Raw genomic sequence first — 19,965 nt, 5'->3', positions numbered from 1 at the left:
AAAACACATTGCTAATACATAACATAAAGTTTATTGTTAAAACAGATTGCTAGTACATATAGTTTATTGTTAAAACAGATTGCTAATACATAACATATAGTTTATTGTTAATACAGATTGCTAATACATAACATAAAGTTTATTGTTAAAACAGATTGCTAGCACATATAGTTTATTATTAAAACAGATTGCTAGTACGTAACATAGTTTATTGTTAAAACAGATTGCTAACACATAACATAGTTTATTGTTAAAACAGATTACTAACACATAACATATAGTTTATTGTTAAAACAGCTTACTAATACATAACATATAGATTATTGTTAAAACACATTGCTAATACATAACATATAGTTTATTGTTAAAACAGATTACTAATACATAACATATAGATTATTGTTAAAACACATTCCTAATACATAACATATAGTTTATTGTTAAAACAGATTGCTAATACATAACAGTTTATTGTTAAAAGAAACAGATTGCTAACACAACATATAGTTTATTGTTAAACCAGATTACTAATACATAACATATAGATTATTGTTAAAACACATTGCTAATACATAACATATAGTTTATTGTTAAAACAGATTGCTAATACATAACATATAGTTCATTGTTAAAACACATTGCTAATACATAACATAAAGTTTATTGTTAAAACAGATTGCTAGTACATATAGTTTATTGTTAAAACAGATTGCTAATGCATAACATATAGTTTATTGTTAATACAGATTGCTAGTACATAACATATAGTTTATTGTTAAAACAGATTGCTAACACATAACATATAGTTTATTGTTAAAACACATTGCTAATACATAACATATAGTTTATTGTTAAAACAGATTGCTAATACATAACATATAGTTCATTGTTAAAACAGATTGCTAATACATAATATAGTTTATTGTTAAAACAGACTTCTAATACATAACATATAGTTTATTGTTAAAATGGATTACTAATACATAACATATAGATTATTGTTAAAACAGATTGCTAATACATAACATACAGTTTATTGTTAAAACAGATTGCTAATACATAACATACAGTTTATTGTTAAAACAGATTGCTAATACATAACATATAGTTTATAGTTAAAACAGATTGCTAATACATAAGTTTATTGTTAAAAGAAACAGATTGCTAATACATAACATAGTTTATTGTTAAAACAGACTCCTAATACATAACATATAGTTTATCGTTAAAACAGATTGCTAATACATAACATATAGTTTATTGTTAAAACAGATTACTAATACATAACATATAGATTATTGTTAAAACACATTGCTAATACATAACATATAGTTTATTGTTAAAACAGACTGCTAATACATAACATATAGTTTATTGTTAACACAGATTGCTAATACATAACATATAGTTTATTGTTAAAACAGATTACTAATACATAACATATAGATTATTGTTAAAACACATTGCTAATACATAACATATAGTTTATTGTTAAAACAGATTGCTAATACATAACAGTTTATTGTTAAAAGAAACAGATTGCTAACACAACATATAGTTTATTGTTAAAACAGATTGCTAATACATAACATACAGTTTATTGTTAAAACACATTGCTAATACATAACATATAGTTTATTGTTAAAACACATTGCTAATACATAACAAAGTTTATTGTTAAAACAGATTGCTAGTACATGTAGTTTATTATTAAAACAGATTGCTAGTACGTAACATATAGTTTATTGTTAAAACAGATTGCTAACACATAACATATAGTTTATTGTTAAAACAGATTGCTAATACATAACATAAAGTTTATTGTTAAAACAGATTGCTAATACATAACATAAAGTTTATTGTTAAAACAGATTGCTAATACATAACATAAAGTTTATTGTTAAAACAGATTGCTAGTAATGCGTAACATATAGTTTATTGTTAAAACAGATTGCTAACACATAACATATAGTTTATTGTTAAAACAGATTACTAACACATAACATATACTTTATTGTTAAAACAGATTACTAACACATAACATATAGTGTATTGTTAAAACAGATTGCTAATACATAACATAGTTTATTGTTAAAACAGACTTCTAATACATAACATATAGTTTATTGTTAAAACGGATTACTAATACATAACATATAGATTATTGTTAAAACACAATGCTAATACATAACATACAGTTTATTGTTAAAACAGATTGCTAATACATAACATATAGATTATTGTTAAAACACAATGCTAATACATAACATACAGTTTATTGTTAAAACAGATTGCTAACACATAACATATAGTTTATTGTTAAAACATTGCTAGTACATAACATATAGTTTATTGTTAAAACATTGCTAGTACATAACATATAGTTTATTGTTAAAACAGATTACTAACACATAACATATAGTGTATTGTTAAAACAGATTACTAACACATAACATAGTTTATTGTTAAAACAGATTGCTAACACATAACATATAGTTTATTGTTAAAGCAGATTGCTAATACATAACATATAGTTTATTGTTCAAACAGATTACTAACACATAACATATAGTTTATTGTTAAAACAGATTGCTAATAGATAACATATAGTTTATTGTTAAAACAGATTGCTAATACATAACATATAGTTTATTGTTTAAACAGATTACTAACACAACATATAGTTTATTGTTAAAACAGATTGCTAGTACATAACATATAGTTTATTTTTAAAACAGATTGCTAACACAACATATAGTTTATTGTTAAAACAGATTGATAACACAACATATAGTTTATTGTTAAAACAGATTACTAATACATAACATATAGTTTATTGTTAAAACAGATTACTAATACATAACATAGATTATTGTTAAAACAGATTGCTAACACATAACATAGAGTTTATTGTTAAAACAGATTACTAACACATAACATATAGTGTATTGTTAAAACAGATTGCTAATACATAACATATAGTTTATTGTTAAAACAGATTGCTAATACATAACATATACTTTATTGTTAAAACAGATTACTAATACATAACATATAGTTTATTCTTAAAACAGATTGCTAATACATAACATATAGTTTATTCTTAAAACAGATTACTAATACATAACATAGTTTATTGTTAAAACAGATTGCTAACACAACATATAGTTTATTGTTAAAACAGATTGCTAATACATATAGTTTTTTGTTAAAACAGATTGCTAGTACATAACATATAGTTTATTGTTAAAACAGATTGCTAATATTTATAGTTTATTGTTAAAACAGATTGCTAGTACATAACATATAGTTTATTGTTAAAACAGATTGCTAACACATAACATATAGTTTAATGTTAAAACAGATTGCTAATACATAAGTTTATTGTTAAAAGAAACAGATTGCTAATACATAACATATTTTATTGTTAAAACAGACTGCTAATACATAACATATAGTTTATTGTTAAAACAGATTGCTAATACATAACATATAGTTTATTGTTAAAACAGATTACTAATACATAACATATAGATTATTGTTAAAACACATTGCTAATACATAACATATAGAGTATTGTTAAAACAGATTGCTAACACAACATATAGTTTATTGTTAAAACAGATTTCTAATACATATAGTTTATTGTTAAAACAGATTGCTAGTACATAACATATAGTTTATTGTTAAAACAGATTGCTAACACATAACATATAGTTTATTGTTAAAACAGATTACTAACACATAACATATAGTGTATTGTTAAAACAGATTACTAACACATAACATAGTTTATTGTTAAAACAGATTGCTAGTACATAACATACAGTTTATTGTTAAAACAGATTGCTAATACATAACATATAGTTTATTGTTAAAACAGATTGCTAATACATAAGTTTATTGTTAAAAGAAACAGATTGCTAATACATAACATAGTTTATTGTTAAAACAGACTGCTAATACATAACATATAGTTTATTGTTAAAACAGATTTCTAATACATAACATATAGTTTATTGTTAAAACAGATTGCTAATACATAACATATAGTTTATTGTTAAAACAGATTACTAATACATAACATGTAGTTTATTGTTAAAACAGATTACTAATACATAACATGTAGATTATTGTTAAAACACATTGCTAATACATAACATATAGAGTATTGTTTAAACAGATTGCTAATACATAACATAGTTTATTGTTAAAACAGATTGCTAACATAACATATAGTTTATTGTTAAAACAGATTGCTAATACATATAGTTTATTGTTAAAACAGATTGCTAATACATATAGTTTATTGTTAAAACATATTGCTAGTACATAACATATAGTTTATTGTTGAAACAGATTACTAACACATAACATATAGTTTATTGTTAAAACATTGCTAGTACATAACATATAGTTTATTGTTAAAACAGATTACTAACACGTAACATATAGTGTATTGTTAAAACAGATTACTAACACATAACATAGTTTATTGTTAAAACAGATTGCTAGTACATATACTTTATTGTTAAAACAGATTGCTAGTACATATAGTTTATTGTTAAAACAGATTGCTAGTACATAACATATAGTTTATTGTTAAAACAGATTGCTAACACATAACATATAGTTTATTGTTAAAACAGATTGCTAATACATAACATATAGTTTATTGTCAAAACTGATTACTAACACATAACATAGTTTATTGTTAAAACAGATTGCTAGTACATATAGTTTATTGTTAAAACAGATTGCTAGTACATAACATATAGTTTATTGTTAAAACAGATTGCTAACACATAACATATAGTTTATTGTTAAAACAGATTACTAACACATAACATATAGAGTATTGTTTAAACAGATTGCTAATACATAACATAGTTTATTGTTAAAACAGATTGCTAACATAACATATAGTTTATTGTTAAAACAGATTGCTAATACATATAGTTTATTGTTAAAACAGATTGCTAATACATATAGTTTATTGTTAAAACAGATTGCTAATACATAACATATAGTTTATTGTTAAAACAGATTACTAATACATAACATATAGATTATTGTTAAAACACATTGCTAATACATAACATATAGAGTATTGTTAAAACAGATTGCTAACACAACATATAGTTTATTGTTAAAACAGATTTCTAATACATATAGTTTATTGTTAAAACAGATTGCTAGTACATAACATATAGTTTATTGTTAAAACAGATTGCTAACACATAACATATAGTTTATTGTTAAAACAGATTACTAACACATAACATATAGTGTATTGTTAAAACAGATTACTAACACATAACATAGTTTATTGTTAAAACAGATTGCTAGTACATAACATACAGTTTATTGTTAAAACAGATTGCTAATACATAACATATAGTTTATTGTTAAAACAGATTGCTAATACATAAGTTTATTGTTAAAAGAAACAGATTGCTAATACATAACATAGTTTATTGTTAAAACAGACTGCTAATACATAACATATAGTTTATTGTTAAAACAGATTTCTAATACATAACATATAGTTTATTGTTAAAACAGATTGCTAATACATAACATATAGTTTATTGTTAAAACAGATTACTAATACATAACATGTAGTTTATTGTTAAAACAGATTACTAATACATAACATGTAGATTATTGTTAAAACACATTGCTAATACATAACATATAGAGTATTGTTTAAACAGATTGCTAATACATAACATAGTTTATTGTTAAAACAGATTGCTAACATAACATATAGTTTATTGTTAAAACAGATTGCTAATACATATAGTTTATTGTTAAAACAGATTGCTAATACATATGGTTTATTGTTAAAACATATTGCTAGTACATAACATATAGTTTATTGTTGAAACAGATTACTAACACATAACATATAGTTTATTGTTAAAACATTGCTAGTACATAACATATAGTTTATTGTTAAAACAGATTACTAACACGTAACATATAGTGTATTGTTAAAACAGATTACTAACACATAACATAGTTTATTGTTAAAACAGATTGCAGATTGCTAATACATAACATATAGTTTATTGTCAAAACTGATTACTAACACATAACATAGTTTATTGTTAAAACAGATTGCTAGTACATATAGTTTATTGTTAAAACAGATTGCTAGTACATAACATATAGTTTATTGTTAAAACAGATTGCTAACACATAACATATAGTTTATTGTTAAAACAGATTACTAACACATAACATATAGTGTATTGTTAAAACAGATTACTAACACATAACATAGTTTATTGTTAAAACAGATTGCTAGTACATATAGTTTATTGTTAAAACAGATTGCTAGTACATATAGTTTATTGTTAAAACAGATTGCTAGTACATATAGTTTATTGTTAAAACAGACTACTAACACATAACATATAATTTATTGTTAAAACAGATTACTAACACATAACATATAGTTTATTGTTAAAACAGATTACTAACACATAACATATAGTTTATTGTTAAAACAGATTACTAACACATAACATATAGTTTATTGTTAAAACAGATTACTAACACAACATATAGTTTATTCTTAAAACAGTTTACTAACACATAAGATATAGTTTATTGTTAAAACAGATTACTAACATATAACATATAGTTTATTGTTAAAACAGATTGCTAATACATAACATATAGTTTATTGTTAAAACAGATTGCTAATACATAACATATAGTTTATTGTTAAAACAGATTGCTAATACATAACATATAGTTTATTGTTAAAACAGATTACTAACACATAACATATAGTTTATTGTTAAAACAGATTACTAACACATAACATATAGTTTATTGTTAAAACAGATTACTAACACATAACATATAGTTTATTGTTAAAACAGATTACTAACACCTAACATATAGTTTATTGTTAAAACAGATTACTAACACATAACATATAGTTTATTGTTAAAACAGATTACTAACACATAACATATAGTTTATTGTTAAAACAGATTACTAACACATAACATATAGTGTATTGTTAAAACAGATTGCTAGTACATAACATACAGTTTATTGTTAAAACAGATTGCTAATACATAACATATAGTTTATTGCTAAAACAGATTACTAATACATAAGTTTTTTGTTAAAAGAAACAGATTGCTAATACATAACATAGTTTATTGTTAAAACAGACTGCTAATACATAACATATAGTTTATTGTTAAAACAGATTGCTAATACATAACATATAGTTTATTGTTAAAACAGATTACTATTACATAACATGTAGATTATTGTTAAAACACATTGCTAATATATAACATATAGAGTATTGTTTAAACAGATTGCTAATACATAACATAGTTTATTGTTAAAACAGATTGCTAACATAACATATAGTTTATTGTTAAAACAGATTGCTAACACATAACATATAGTTTATTGTTAAAACATTGCTAGTACATAACATATAGTTTATTGTTAAAACATTGCTAGTACATAACATATAGTTTATTGTTAAAACAGATTACTAACACATAACATATAGTGTATTGTTAAAACAGATTACTAACACATAACATAGTTTATTGTTAAAACAGATTGCTAATAGATAACATATAGTTTATTGTTAAAACAGATTGCTAATACATAACATATAGTTTATTGTTTAAACAGATTACTAACACAACATATAGTTTATTGTTAAAACAGATTGCTAACACAACATATACTTTATTGTTAAAACAGATTGATAACACATAACATATAGTGTATTGTTAAAACAGATTACTAATACATAACATATAGTTTATTGTTAAAACAGATTACTAATACATAACATAGATTATTGTTAAAACAGATTGCTAACACGTAACATATAGTTTATTGTTAAAACAGATTACTAACACATAACATATAGTGTATTGTTAAAACAGATTGCTAATACATAACATATAGTTTATTGTTAAAACAGATTGCTAATACATAACATATAGTTTATTGTTAAAACAGATTACTAATACATAACATATAGTTTATTGTTAAAACAGATTGCTAATACATAACATACAGTTTATTGTTAAAACAGATTACTAATACATAACATAGTTTATTGTTAAAACAGATTGCTAACACAACATATAGTTTATTGTTAAAACAGATTGCTAATACATATAGTTTATTGTTAAAACAGATTGCTAGTACATAACATAGTTTATTGTTAAAACAGATTGCTAACACATAACATATAGTTTAATGTTAAAACAGATTGCTAATACATAAGTTTATTGTTAAAAGAAACAGATTGCTAATACATAACATATTTTATTGTTAAAACAGACTGCTAATACATTACATATAGTTTATTGTTAAAACAGATTGCTAATACATAACATATAGTTTATTGTTAAAACAGATTACTAATACATAACATATAGATTATTGTTAAAACACATTGCTAATACATAACATATAGTTTATTGTTAAAACAGATTGCTAACACATGACATAGTTTATTGTTAAAACAGATTGCTAGTACATAACATATAGTTTATTGTTAAAACAGATTACTAACACATAACATATAGTGTATTGTTAAAACAGATTACTAACACATAACATAGTTTATTGTTAAAACAGATTGCTAGTACATAACATATAGTTTTTTGTTCAAACAGATTACTAACACATAACATATAGTTTATTGTTAAAACAGATTACTAACACATAACATATAGTTTATTGTTAAAACAGATTGCTAGTACATAACATATAGTTTATTGTTAAAACTGATTACTAATACATAACATAGATTATTGTTAAAACAGATTGCTAATGCATAACATATAGTTTATTGTTAAAATAAACATTGCTAATACACAACATATAGTTTATTGTTAAAACAGATTGCTAACACATAACATATAGTTTATTGTTAAAACAGATTGCTAACACATAACATATAGTTTATTGTTAAAACTTAATTCATTATTGTTATTTGATATTAATAACTTTTTATTTTCTGAATATGTTTATTGGAGATTGTAAGAAAACAATATTTTTATTGTACGACCTTATGGAAATATGCAAAAACTACCAAAAATCATTTTTTCCATGTTTTTACAGAAGCAAAATATAATTATCTTCATAATCTATTTGTTTTTCATTTCGTCATGAGTAAGGAACTGGTATTGATTTGTTCTTTTAACATTGTAGTACACAATTCTTTTTTTAACTCTAGCCAGAGGACTGAAAGGATCGTGTCCACTGATTGTGCTGTATTCTGAAGGCACTAGAACAAGAAGCCGTACGTGTAAGTTTAACAGTTAGAACATACAAATTGATCTTGACTTAAGTATTCATTTTATAACAGAATGATTGAATTTTAGAATGAACTGCTTTCAGCAACAGTTTTCAGAATTTAATGGGAGTTTAAGATGGAAATTGTTTCCTGAAACGTAATGAGTAGATTTAAGATTTAACTTTTCCAAGGTGGATAAACAAAGAGAGTCTTGGATGTTGAACTTTCCCTTTGTTGTCTGTAGGTCATGTTTTATAAAATATTCGAATGTACGTATCTATTCAGATTTGGACTTGTAGGCAACATCTGTTTGAATTATTGTTTTTTTTTCAATTGACTACTGTAACTTCAACATATTATTTTTTTTTATTGTCACAGAAACTATAATTGGAAAAATTTACCATCTTGTGTCACTCAAAATGGATAATCGTGGTTCTAACTCTGCACTCAGTCTCAATTCAGCTATGAGACCACCTACCTCTCAAAGACCTCCCATGTCACAAAGACCCCCGACTACAAATGCACCGATGAGTCGAGCAGGACCACCTGGTACGGCATCTCGCTTGATATCGGCTGCTAGTGGCCGACCTAGTACTCGAGGAAGTATAGCTCAGGGAATCGGCCTGTCTGCCCAGATTGCCGTGAGTGACCGACCAGTGTCACAGCAAGGACTTCGTTGCTCCAAAACTGGTTCTCGCGTCCAGCAGCGCCAAGTGCAAGATAAATCTTACCGTTGGGCTGCTTAGCAGTAAGATTTCGAACTTTCTACCGAGATTTCTCGAATGACTAAAGCGAGAGCCTGTCTCATGAACAGTCTACTTACTTGACATATGAGAAAGCGAGCAGAAGTGTTAGCTTCTGAATTGAAAGATCTGCAAGGAGAACTGGCAGATTACAACCTTCTGGTTGATAAATTGAACACAGATGCAGAAATGGATGAAGTAGAAGCTGAATACAAAGAGCTCAAGGTTAAGTGATTCGTACATTCAAACTGTGGCAGGAATTTTGTGTGCGTTGAAGGCTGAAATTTGTGATTGTAAGAGGCAAACCTTAAAGATCCATGTTATTATGCAACTTAATCTCTAATCAAATATTGAGAAATGATTTATATTAAAGAGGATTGGAAGAAAGAATGAAACTTGATGAAATTATAATAATGAAAATTTGTTTACTATTTTCTTAAATTCTGAAAGAATAATTTCTTCTTTAGGCTCAAAATGAACAAGAGAGTAAAAGCATTGATGTTATCTTGAAGAAAGGCAGGCTAAAGAAACTGTGGTACGACAACTCGAAGCTGAAATCGATCAAGAGAGATATATGGCTGAGAACTTAATAGCAGCCATGAAACCAGAATTAAAACAGAAGTAATTTCTTTTTTATATTAATTCACAGCACAGAAAATCTCAAAGTAAGTCATGATTAGTGCTCTTCAATTTTCTCTGTAGTTCTTCGTTAATCTTATTTAATAGTTAAAATTGTTTCATTTAAAATTAAGAAAAACTCATAAAGTGTATGAGCACTTTTACTTTTCCATTTTAAACCATGTTTGAGAAATCCTGGTTTCTATGGGGACTAAAACTTTCATCTGGCATTTAGTATTTTCTCCCACTTGTTTGTTTTCTTCTTTCAATTCAACCAATCAGTATGCAAGTTTAGACTCAGACAGGACCAGAGACAATTGGTTCAGGCAATAAGGTCAAGTTGTTGTTCATATTGTGATCATTAGCTTCTGTAAAGTAAATAAATATACCTTCCATTTCCTGGTACAAACAGTCAGGTGGGACTCCACTAGAGACCTTTACTTGTGAAGTGTTGTAGTGATGAATAGACTAGACCTATTCTGAAACAACTACTTGGTCTATTGATATCACAAGGTTTATTGTATTATGATTAGCAGACTAGACCTATTCTGAAACAACTACTTGGTCTATTGATATCACAAGGTTTATTGTATTGTGATTAGTAGACTGGACCTATTCTGTAACAACCTGTTTGGTCTATTGATATCACAAGGTTTATTGTATTGTGATTAGTAGACTAGACCTATTCTGTAACAACCTGTTTTGTCTATTGATATCACAAGGTTTATTGTATTGTGATTAGTAGACTAGACCTATTCTGTAACAACCTGTTTGGTCTATTCATATCACAAGGTTTATTGTGTTGTGATTAGTAGACTGGACCTATTCTGTAACAACCTGTTGGTCTATTGATATCACAAGGTTTATTGTATTGTGATTAGTAGACTAGACCTGTTCTGAAACAACCTGTTTGGCCTATTGATATCACAAGGTTTATTATATTGTGATTAGTAGACTGGACCTATTCTGTAACAACCTGTTTGGTCTATTGATATCACAAGGTTTATTGTGTTGTAATTAGTAGACTAGACCTATTCTGTAACAACCTGTTTGGTCTATTGATATCACAAGGTTTATTGTATTGTGATTAGTAGACTAGACCTATTCTATAACAACCTGTTTTGTCTATTGATATCACAAGGTTTATTGTATTGTGATTAGTAGACTGGACCTATTCTGTAACAACCTATTTGGTCTATTGATATCACAAGGTTTATTGTATTGTGATTAGTAGACTAGACCTATTCTGTAACAACCTGTTTGGTCTATTGATATCACAAGGTTTATTGTATTGTGATTAGTAGACTAGACCTATTCTGTAACAACCCGTTTGGTCTACTGATATCACAAGGTTTATTGTTTTGTGATTGGTAGACTAGACCTATTCTGTAACAACCTGTTTGGTCTATTGATATCACAAGGTTTATTGCATTGTGATTAGTAGACCAGACCTATTCTGTAACAATTTGTTTGGTCTATTGATATCACAAGGTTTATTGTGTTGTTATTGGTAGACTTTACTTGGAGAAGTGGAGGGTATTCATTACTTAAATCAAGTTTAAAAGCCACTATTTAACTACAATAACAGAAGCCCTTGGTAACAGATCCCAACATATCTAAACAAGCACGTGTCTGGCGGTGGATTGCATGTATACAAAAATTGTATACTTGCATACTTGTTAATTGGTCAACCTTGCTGCATCAGTTGTGGGTGTCAAGGGATATTTCCTAACAAAGAGATGGTCTAACTGATCTTAAAGCATGGTGATGTTGGAGGTAAAAATATTCTAACACTTGCTCAAAAGAAACGTGTTATTTGGTGAAATATGACAAACATGGTTTGCAGAAGAAAATATTTGTTTTCTCAACAGATTCAGCAGTTTGAAAGAAAGCAGCCAGAGTTTGAGGAATGACCTCAGCAGATTTCAACAACAGTTGGATAGCCTCAACTCTCAGAAAACTTCACTTGAAGATGAGTTGGCTATGTCACAGGTAAAATTCACTAAACGTCTCAATAGTCAGTTGAAAACTAACTTGTGGCACAGCTAAAAAACAAATTATTTATGACTAGCTATTATTAGCTGTGATTCATATTTTGCATGATAAATAAATACTGTAAAGATAGTTTTTACGCGTGTAACGAGATAATGTTTAACATAATTGATGTGATTTGTTTGCATGTACACACAGACAAAAAGTTATTTCTGCGCTGAATTTCTTGTATAAAATAAGAAATAATTTTTTACAAGTTGAAGGGGGTCATTTGTTAACACCCCTAATGGTAGTTAAACCCCTCTTGCATTATTGTGATTGGTGGGTTACCTCATGTAAGAAAAGATGTTCAGTTTCTAGAGGTTTGGGAGGAGAACCACCATGAAGATTCTAGGTTTGGTGGGATAATTATTTGCAGAAGAGAGGATATTTAGTTATTGAGCAGGGTTCAGGGAAGGCCTAGCAGCTTTGGAAGGGTTATTTTTTATTATTTAAGTACAATATAGAAATCATTGAGTACAATAAACAAATTATTATAACCCACTAATTCACCTTAAGCCTTTTTAAAGGATTGTTGTTGTTGTGTCTACAATTCAAATGATACGTTATGGAAAGGAATATCTCTCAAAAATGAAAACTTACACAAAGAACTGTGTTTCAGAGGCAAGAAATCTTAGAAAATAAGAAGTAACTCTGAAGCTAACACAATTAAAATAAGTTTAGAAGTTATATAAAGTGTGGCATCTGCAGTGTGAAAGTGGGTTTTGTCCAGGTGCTCCAGTTTCCCTCACATCTAAATTATTCTGAACATTAGACCTCATGGTCCCAGCCTCCTGAAAGGGTCTCTATACCTCAAGACTTAATCTTTGTAAGTCATAATTTTAATCTCTTTAAATTTTAAAACCAAGACTTGCTAGTCATGACCCATGTGTGTGTCCTTTCTTGTGCAACATCTTCAAGTGGTACAAACTACCAACCATGATGAAGTACAGGGTGTTCGGAAGTCACTGTGCAGTTTTGTAATCATGTTTTATTTAGTCTATTTCAAGCCAGCAACTGGTAGCGGTGTTCAGAAACAAAATAAGAAGGATCCAGGCCTGTATTGATGCCAATGGGGGTCACTTTCAACATTGTTTATAATTTCAATGTATTCTGTATTGAAACATGTATATATAAGTATTAATATATAAGTGCACAGTAACTTTCGAACACCGTGTAGGCGTCTGTCAGTGGAAAGATCTTTACATCCTGTCTGTGCATAGCTTTCCAACAACTTCACGATTGTAAGAAGTAAACCCATGGAAAGAACATCACAGTTTGAAAACATTTTCAGGTGTGAGGTTGAAGGGGAACATTTGTTTGTGAACATCCCTGGTGGGAAGAGTAGGAACTATCAGTGTTTTCTCTTCCTTCAATCCAAATTCCTACCACACTAAGTTTTATTCTGTGTAAAATGTATATGTTAAAACAAAATGGTTATTCTTTATAACAATACATGCAATTCATATTGATATAATTAATGTAATGTTGGAAAACACAGTCAAGATTGAAACTATAAAAATGAATCTTTTACTGGAATCAGCATATTTAAAGTAACAGTTAAGCATGAAAACGTGAACTTGATTCGTAGTTTAGTCAAAAGGCAAGAGAAAGAAGCTATTTGTAATTTCAGGTTTAGTTGTATCTGTCAGTTGATGTGTAGAAAATGTTCAGGGCAAGTATTGCTCATAAAAACATTTTTAAATATTTGTAGATCTAATGTTATCTTGTGGCTAATTCATAATATTGTTTAGAAATTCCATTGTGTTTCCTTTGAGGTTTTTAATATATGTAACTGGACACTGGATATCTTGTACACAACATTTATTATGAAACGAATGTAACGAAAATACCATCTCCTATTGAACTTTCATTTAAAACTAGAACTTTGCTGAAACTTGGAAGCTCTAACTTATACACTTTATCTTCCTGCTTACTTCCATTACAATGAATTCCCTTCACACATTGTTGACGATATTTTATTGTTCTTCTGTGTTTGTTTAATTATATTTACATTGTAGCTATGACAACAGCAGGTGCTTGACCCTTGTGAAAGTTTAAGTGTATTAATAGTTTTTATTAAATAATCTTTTTACTATAGAAAAAAAACTTAGTTGAACTGATATTTTGAGGTTTTTAGACAGAAATGTTGAATCCATAAATTCAAATGTTTTTAACAAAAAGGTCTAGATGGTAAGACAAGAGGACAAAACTACATGTTATATAAAATTTGGACACAACCAATAAGGTCGTGCTATCTTTCTGATGTGATGTCATCTTATAGACTAGTTTTTCTTCAGTGTAATAAAATATCAGAATTTGAAGAAGTTTTAGAGCAGAATGAGTTATTTACAGTTTATGGTTGGATACATTTCGTGTGTGTAGTTTTCAGTGAATTTGTAGTAGAAAATGGGTCATTTAACTCCATAATGTACATTATTGAAGTGAAGTGACTATTTTATTCTAATACCAGAGGTACGTTATTATAGTGAAGTAACTGTTTCATTTTAAACAGTGTTTAAATACATTAAAGAAACAGGCTTTAAAATAAGGAATCATGAAGTGAAAGATACTTTTAAAAAAATTCTTAAACATATAAAATTGGAGGTTGAAAGACCACTTGATTAGGCTTAGGTTTAAATCAAGTATTAATAATATTTATCCCTTATGATATTTAGTTTAACAATAAAATAATGCTAGAGTGTTGTCTTTGTAGATACAATGTTTTAAAAAAAATGTTTAGGCAAATAAATGATTTATTCACCTGACAGGTGAAACAAGAAGCTGTAAGCTTGTACGAGAAACTGCGTGAATTGGAAGAAAAGCGAGACACGTTGTTAGAAGAAGAAAGAGGGAGGGGCACTCCACAGCAGGAATGGGACAAGCTTTTGAAACAGGTGAAACGAGAAATATGTTAACTTTTGTTGTTTATATGTGATTCATAAATTTTCTTAACTTTGCACCATTTACCATACCCAGTGTAAACATATGTACAGTGTTTACAAACTACCCCGTTCAAAGTTGATATTAACTCTCTAAGTTAGGCATTCTGAAAAGGATTTTCAAAGTATTCCAAAACCTGGAAATATTTGAGAATTTGAAAATGAGGCTCACAGTCAGGAGAGGTTTAAAAAAGTTTCCAAAATTTTGGAAACTGAAGGCTTTAAAATAAGGAATCATGAAGTGAAAGATGCTTTTAAAAAATTCTTAAACATATAAAATTGGAGGTTGAAAGACCACTTGATTAGGCTTAGGTTTAAATCAAGTATTAATAATTAGCAGAAAAGTACTATTGTAGGTAGAAAATAGAATAATAAAGATAATTTATTCACAGTTAGGCTTAACTGATGTTCTGTCAGTATTAAACTGTCACTTTGTCTAGGGTATTTTATGGTTTCTAACATTTGTTTAGTTACATTAACTGTTAATATTTTTTATTTGAGATTTTTAATAAGGAATAGCAGAAAAGTTGAGTATTTTTCTTAATTGTAAGTGGTTGTTGACATTTTTAAAAATTTAGAACATGCTATACAGCTGTTGCAAAGATGATCAGAAACAGTTCTTCAGTAGCGTATCACAAGTCAGATTGTCTTATCAGAGTCAGTTCATCAGTAACGTATCACAAGTCACATTGTCTTATCAGAAACAGTTCATCAGTAACGTATCACAAGTCACGTTGTCTTATCAGAAACAGTTCATCAGTAGCGTATCACAAGTCATGTCTTATCAGAAACAGTTCATCAGTAGCGATATCACAAGTCAGTTGTCTTATCAGAAACAGTTCATCAGTAGCGTATCACAAGTCACGTTGTCTTATCAGAAACAGTTCATCAGTAGCATTATCACAAGTCACGTTGTCTTATCAGAAACAGTTCATCAGTAATGTATCACAAGTCGCGTTGTCTTATCAGAAACAGTTCATCAGTAATGTATCACAAGTAGCGTTGTCTTATCAGAATCAGTTCTTTTGAAAGATTTCATGAATCTCATGGTATCAGATTTTATTCTTCAGAAGGAGATCATAAGACACATTGTCTTATCAGAATCAATTTTTGAAATGGTAGCTTTCAGAGTAATCAGATTTGAGATGGGCAAATTGTAAGAACATCTTTTGTGTCCTAACGTAAAATGTATACCAGTCATGCGTCATGAAAAATTCATGGTTTTCAATTTCAAGGTATTAGATTTAAAACAATAGAAGTAAGTCCACATAAAACAACCAAATTTATTTCTCAGATATAAGACATTTATAACTAACCTGATATTTTTTTTTCAGTGTCACTAGGTTAGTTGAGAAATTACTACTCGTATACTGACCATTGGTCAGCTGAAGAAGACAAAAGTCCATCAAGTAGTTTTTACAGAACTGATAATATATAATTGTATTACAGGTGAAAGATGACAATGGAGAGTTAGCAAGCATTGAGAGACAAACGGTCGAAGTGCGAGACAAAATTTCTCGAGCTCAGGAAGAGCTGGCACACTTAGAACAAGAACTCGAAGACCACCAGGGTGAACGCATTACTAAGTATCGAGAGTTACGCAAGAGAGAAGAAGGGATAGACAACTTTTTGGTGTCTTTCGATGAAACCAAAGAAACCGAGGAGGATCGCCAGCATGCTCTGGAGAGAGACATCGTTGAGTTACTGAACGCATCAGTGCGGACTTGCGCATTTTCAACACCTTCCTTCGCCTCAAGAGTTTGCGATGTTAAGGGCGATCTCATGTATGCGTGTTTCGTGAATGTTGTTGTTGAATATCTCTCTAACAAGGATTCTTAGGTCTAGAATTGAATGAGTGTCTTTAAACACGTTAAAAAATAAGTATTGAAACATGCTTAAATAACATTGTCAGATGTGGACTTTCCTCAACATTGAAATATTTTTGTTTGCAAATTTTTGGCCCACCAGAGATTTTGGTATTGTAAATCTCACTAGAGATTTTGTAACAAGTGCCTTCTCTCCTGTTCAGTAACACTGTTTCATAATTGATTGGTGTTGTAAATCTCACCAGATATTTTGTAACAAGTGCCTTCTCTACTGTTCAGTAACACTGTTTCATAATTGATTGGTATTGTAAATCTCACCAGAGATTTTGTAACAAATGCCTTCTCTCCTGTGGTTGTGATGCTATGCCCCATTTTATTCCTGTAATTCCAGGTTCAAAGAAGGAGAAACAGAAAAAAAGTCGAGCCACGGTGACTTCTTTAGGTCATGAACAGAAGAAGCTGGGGCTTGACCTTCAGAAGGTAAAGTGGAGTTATTTTTCTATTTATTCCATTCGTTAACATATTTACTTATCTTTTCAAAGGTACATTTCTATAACATATAAACCTTCATCATAGTGATAGATCATGGAGTACTTTTAATGTAAACGATTATTTGTTATTAAGAAACTGATCATAAATGGTTTCCTCACAACTCCATGCTTACCGTTATCAATAGATTACAATGCTGTACACATTACTGCAGTTTCTGGCTTAATTTACAGTAGTGGAGGTTGGTGTTTAATCTTGAGAAAACATTGAACCAATCATTTCACAAAGTATTGAAATTAAAGACAATTTTAGTAATTGTAGATTGGTATCACGTTAGCTGTAGCTAACAAGGATTCCTAAAGTGATGTATTATGTTTGCTACAAGTAGTAAATTTATTTACGTAAAAATTGTGTTGCAGGATTGGCAATGACAAAACATGCAGAAAGAAGGTAAGAAAGAATACACAAAATTACATGTGAGTAGCCAAACATTTACAAGAAGACTTCATTCATCACTAAATGTTGAATTCTTCAATGTTTCCTGACATCACATTTGAATAAAGTCATTTAAGCTGAATACTGCCATACAGTGACTGATGCTTGCAAACATGTAAAGGGAACTCAGTACTTACCAGCTAGTTATTGTGTATTTATCCCTCTACCTTACTCCTGTAATTTTTACATTACCATCTTGACACCATACGTAATGTTATTCCTTGTCCTTCCCCTTCTTTTCGTACAAGTTCATTGAAGTGAACATTCTTTTTGTATTTATAATTTAATGGTAATATATGTTGTTAACATAATATTTGTGTTGTCAGCTTCTTTAATCTGAGACCATTGAACTTGTAATGATTCCTCCAGGGTGGTAAAAGTTGGCAGAGCACTAGACAAACATTGAGAGGACATTTACAGAATCTACACCTTCCAACTTCACCCCAACATATGCATACAATCAGTTCTGCCCCATGCTAAGGTAATGTTGATTAATGGGGAGGACATCACATGAATCCTGGGAACTGAAGCATATACATACAGATTTCATGCTTGATGTCACTGAAAATCTGAAGAAAAGTAGAATGCGACACAACGTATTGTTTTGATAATTAAGAAACTTGTGTTTTTAAAAATCATACATAGATCAATCAGTTGTGTAAATATCTTTACCCTAAATATTAGTTTGAATTAAATCTTTATTTTTACTAAAATTGTTTTGGTAGATATCATGTTTGTGCAATGAAAAGTCACAAACGGTCCTTATATAAGAATAATTTGTGGGCATGGCCAGGTGGTCAGAGTGCTTGATTTGTTATCTGTGGGTTTAAATTCCCATCCCACAAAACATAGTTGCTCTTTCAGCTATAAAACATTACAAAGTGACAGTCAATCCCACCATTAATTGGTAAAAAATTAGCCCAAGACTTGGCATGGGATGGTGATGATTAGGTGTTTCTCCTCTAGTCTTTTATTACTAAATCAGGAGTGGCTAGCACAGGAAGCCTGTGTGGAGCTGCATGTAAGATTAAAAAATATTTTGTGCTGCTATCTAGTGACCACAAATAAAACTAGATTTTGTAAAATATGGAAATAACATATTCTTATAAATTGAACTCAACTAGATTTTTAGGAGTTATTTCTAATTATGTTAGAGTAACAGATTTTATGTGGCAGCTATATTTTTCTTAGCCCATCCATACACACTGGGCACTATTACACTTAGTGATAGGTGAACCTATATTTGTAGAGTAGCAATACGTTAGTTGTAGCTGTATTAATAAGATTGTTGAAATGTGAAAGAGAAGATTAAGTTGTGTTTTATATGAGCAAATTAATGTTTGTAGATTGAACAACTGGAGTCCAAGGTTCAACAAGAACTTGAGACTCTCAAAGAAAAGATTAAAACCATGGAAGATGAAATGGTAATCTATAGTAACCTGGATCAATTGAAGCTAACTGCCGAAGACAGACGGCAGCGGCTGATCGAAGAAGAAAAGCATCTTCATGCAAAGAGG

At 28.7% G+C, this 19,965-nt stretch overlaps 1 pseudogene across 1 annotated transcript in view; it reads left to right on the top strand.

Moving 5' to 3' along the window:
• LOC143245874 (intraflagellar transport protein 74 homolog) overlaps positions 1 to 19,965 on the top strand; it is a 25,918-nt pseudogene extending 5,953 nt beyond the window's left edge. The window contains exons 2-9 of the transcript XR_013025702.1: positions 9,245 to 9,316; positions 9,683 to 10,272; positions 10,515 to 10,668; positions 12,537 to 12,657; positions 15,468 to 15,593; positions 17,088 to 17,422; positions 17,856 to 17,944; positions 19,795 to 19,965. The product of XR_013025702.1 is annotated as an intraflagellar transport protein 74 homolog (transcript). The remainder of the gene's footprint in view (positions 1 to 9,244; positions 9,317 to 9,682; positions 10,273 to 10,514; positions 10,669 to 12,536; positions 12,658 to 15,467; positions 15,594 to 17,087; positions 17,423 to 17,855; positions 17,945 to 19,794) is intronic.

Source organism: Tachypleus tridentatus, chromosome 3 (assembly GCF_004210375.1).
Source record: "Tachypleus tridentatus isolate NWPU-2018 chromosome 3, ASM421037v1, whole genome shotgun sequence".
Taxonomy (NCBI): domain Eukaryota; kingdom Metazoa; phylum Arthropoda; class Merostomata; order Xiphosura; family Limulidae; genus Tachypleus; species Tachypleus tridentatus.
The sequence above is the reverse complement of the archived record's forward strand: the minus strand, read 5'-3'. Positions and strand labels throughout refer to the sequence as shown.